General features: G+C 44.4%; 1 pseudogene; it reads left to right on the forward strand.

Moving 5' to 3' along the window:
* The first annotated feature begins 3,497 nt into the window (after positions 1-3,497).
* Positions 3,498-3,614, forward strand: LOC124799631 (annotated as a pseudogene).
* Positions 3,615-4,178: the final 564 nt, after the last annotated feature.

Consider the following 4,178-nt stretch of genomic DNA (forward strand, 5'->3'; position numbering starts at 1 on the left):
GTCATGTGATTCGCATAAACAAAGGGCCGTTGATTTGAGTAGGTGCACTTACATCAGGAGAATTTGATAGCCGAGACATCAAGGTGAGCTCACTGTAATGCACCTCAAACCACTGTAGCATAGTTCTGTCTCCGAGACACGGACAATTATTCTGCTAAAGGATGACATTGCCTTCGGGGAAGACATCAGGCATGAAGGGATGCAGGTGGTTCGCAGCTGTCAGCGTGTATTCGATTACTACCACAGGGCGCCTGCCGGAGCAGGAGAATGTCTCTCATAGCATAGCACGTTTCCACCATCCTGCTTCCGTGGCGAGCTGCACATTTCGAGCTGCCGTTCACCTAGATGCCGGGGTTTGTGGAGACGACCATCGACCTAGTGTGGCATAAATGTGATTCATCCAAAGAGCCGAGACGTTTCCATTGATCGATGGTCGAAGTTCAACGGTCCTGGGCACACTGCAACTGTAGTTGACGATGCTGCTGGGTGAACATGTGAACACGTGGGGGTGGTCTGCTGCGGATCTCCATATTCAACAGTGTACGATGAACGGTGTGCTCCGAAACACTTGTGCGTACACCAGCATAGTGCTCTTTCTGCTGATGGCACAGATCACCATCTGTTCTACTTTACAGATCAGACAAGCCTCCGAACCCCATGTTCTGTGAAGAGTCGTGGACGTCAAACCATTTAGTGCCTACTCGTAGCTTCATTGTCCTTCTAACACTTTCGGTAGATTCTCTCGGCAGTAGCAAGTGAACATTCGGGCAGGTTCGCCCTTCCGGGACACCCGTTCACAGGCTCTGCGTGAAATATTCTGTCCTTAGGTATGTCGCTTATCTCAATGGATTCCCCCATTTGCAGCCCATATCTTCGCTAGGGTGATCCTCGTCCGTGTCTACTACGCTTACATAAGTTTGTTACCGCGTCACGTGCTCGCAATGCCACCTGACGGCATCCAACGTCGCGGTGTCCAGTAGTCATAATGTTTTGGCTGATAAATGTATTTAAATACCTTCTCAACACTCAGTAAATCCTTGAGGAAAATTGCAGTCTCTTCCCTTCAGTACTTTTAACAAATTCGTCGCCGGCCGGGGTGGCCGAGCGGTTCTAGGCGCTACAGTCTGGAACCGCGCGACCGCTACGGTTGCAGGTTCGAATCCTGCCTCGGGCATGGATGTGTGTGATGTCGTTAGGTTACTTAGGTTTAAGCAGTTCTAAGTTCTACGAGACTGATGACCTCAGCAGTTAAGTCCCATAGTGCTCAGAACCATTTGAACCATTTTGAGCAAATTCGTCACAACAACAAATTGAAATAAAATTGCCTTTAATGGCGGACAACAATGAATTACAATTCTGCTCAAGATTTGTACACGGCTATTCTCGATCGCATAGCGTAACAGAATGTCTCACCTATTTCTGCGTTTTGCTTCAGATTTGGCTCTACAAGGACCAACCACAATCCAAAAAGTAGACGCGTATCTTTGGCAAATACTTTATCGTAAAAGCAATAGAGAGCTGATTGACATCGTACGCTAGCATAGAGGCAGGATATTACATTCTGAGAGACTGTATAAATTTAAATGATACACAATACTTGTGTATCCTCAGACAAATAGTGATGGAATATTTTAGGCATTGCCCGTTATAGAACTTGCTGTCAACAACAGCCAGACCTGATGTTGGGTGTCTGTACGTATAAAGTCTCATCTTTTGAACGCTGAAAGCTTCAACCCTTTCTAAGTTTTCGACATTTTCTTGCTTAGAAGTCTAAATCTCTTGCAGGTAGTATGAGTGACGGTGGCCATAGCCTTGAGTAGATTATTCGTGTTACTATGTGACAGTGCGAAAAAGCATAAGACTCACTGAACTTAATTTCACCCTTTATAATAAAATTAGTACACAGGAAAGACGCAGAAAATATTCCTTGTGAATGACTAAATATTAAAGTGATTCAGTTGTTATGCAATATATCTTACAGACTTAATTGGCCTTGTTATGAATTTACAGATGTACTGGCTGGTGATATTATGTGCCAATGAAACTTTAACGCTTTAATCGATGTAAAACAAGTATGTCTTGTATTTACTTTGTACTTAGATGAAATTTGACCCATCTTCTTATCTCGACTATTCATCACCAATACACTGCATCGTCACATTCAAGTGTTTAAGGCTGCAATATCATGTGACAGAAATCTGAATGATCCGCAAGGGTGTTGTTATTACAGTGTGGCGTGACATTTAAACTCAGAGTTTTGCAATTTTTTTCTGTATAAAAACGACAACTATTGTTGACACTCATTTGCCAAATAAGCAGAAAACTAGGAACCATTATCCTTGTGAAAAACATTTCACGTCTTTCGTACTTCGTGTACAACGTCTCACAAATCAATTACACAGAGAGAACATTCACATCCACAACTGCTACATTTCAAAAGCTAGTTCGACTTCCTACCGCACTCCCAATAGATAACAAAGGCCCAAGCAATGGTATTCAACTCGAAGACAGTTGGTTTATAGGATTCTGTACATCAATCTAGAGGACTAAACAATTTGTAGTTAGTACGATAGATCTAGGAAGGTATAAGCTCAAACGTGGAGGCGGAAGGTTCGTTCCCGAACATAATTCACCGCTAGACGCCGCTAATTACCCTATCATCTCTCCCTTCGCGTACTAACAATGTCCTGCTCACGGATATTCTCCTTCTTCTCTAGCCCTTTTTGTTACCTCATCCCCCCCCACCTCTACCCCGGTAAAAAGCTCGCGCGATTCTCTTCTCACATTGGAATTTCTTCTCATTTGCCTCTAATTTTTGTACTTTCCAAGTATAGACAGCGGGAAAAATTCAGGCTGACAGAAATACGACAATTCTCTTACAATGAAGTGCCAACGACCTTGCCGCAGTGACAACACCGGTTCCCGTCAGATTACCGAAGTCAAGCGCTGGGGCTTGCACTTGGATGGGTGACCATCCGTTCAGCGGAGCGCTGTTGGCAAGCGGGGCGCAGTCATACCTTGTGAGTCAAACTGAGAAGCTACTTCACTGAGAAGTAGCGGCTCCGGTCTCGTAAGCTGACATAAGACCGGGAGAGCAGTGTGCTGAGCACATGCGCCTCCATATCCGTATCCAGTGACGCCTGGGCTGAGGATGACACGACGGCCGGTGGGTATCTTTGGGCCCTCATGGTGGAGATTTTTTTTCTTACCATATAGTAGGGAGAACCGTCACATGAGAGTTTGCACCTGGATATTAATAAATCATGATACTGACCACCTTAATTTTATGTAATAGAAATTTCCTATGCAGTAGTTGTGTGCAAATGTAGTGAGGAACGCTAGTGTAATATATAGAATGAAGCGGAGTCAGGATTTGAAAACAAGATGTATAGGTACAGTGTGGTGACAACTACTTCAGAGCAGAAACTGTAGTTAGAATAGAAAGGAGTCCTTGTTTTAGTGACTTTCATTTGTGTTATGTCACAACATGCTATTTAGGCAACGGCCGTGCCGCAGTGGATACACCGGTTCCCGTGTGATCACCGAAGTTAAGCGCTGTCGGGCGTGGGCCGCACTGGGATGGGTAACCATCCAGCCGCCATGTGCTGTTGCCATTTTTCGGTGTGCACTCAGCCTCGTGATGCCAATTGAGAAGCTACTCGACCGAATAGTAGCGGCTCCGGTCAAAGAAAACCATCATAACGACTGGGAGAGCGGTGTGCTGACCACACGCCCCTCCTATCTGCATCCTCAGCTGAGGATGACACGGCGGTCGGATGGTCCCGATGGGCCACTTGTGGCCTGAAGACGGAGTGCTTGCTTGCTTGCTTTACAATATGCTATTTAGAACAAATATATCTAATAATTCTAAGAAAAATAAGGTACTTGTAAAGTTCTGAATTTCTATGGTATGAGTGATAAGCTGAGTATATAGGGAGAAAGCAGTGATAGCTGAATATATAGGTAGAAAGCAACAGTAAGCTGAAAAGATACGAGTCGCATTAGGCTTGACAAAACAATTAGTTTGTGAAATACCATATCTATGACTCTACCCTACTACAAATGACTTTATACAGAAAGTTTTGAGCATGGCTTTCGAGACATGTAAAGGTAACGTGAAACATAGATCGCTGAAATTTGATATTCTCGTCTCTAGAGACTAGGAGATGTTAGGCGCT

This window comes from Schistocerca piceifrons, chromosome 5 (assembly GCF_021461385.2).
Source record: "Schistocerca piceifrons isolate TAMUIC-IGC-003096 chromosome 5, iqSchPice1.1, whole genome shotgun sequence".
NCBI classification, from domain to species: Eukaryota; Metazoa; Arthropoda; class Insecta; order Orthoptera; family Acrididae; genus Schistocerca; species Schistocerca piceifrons.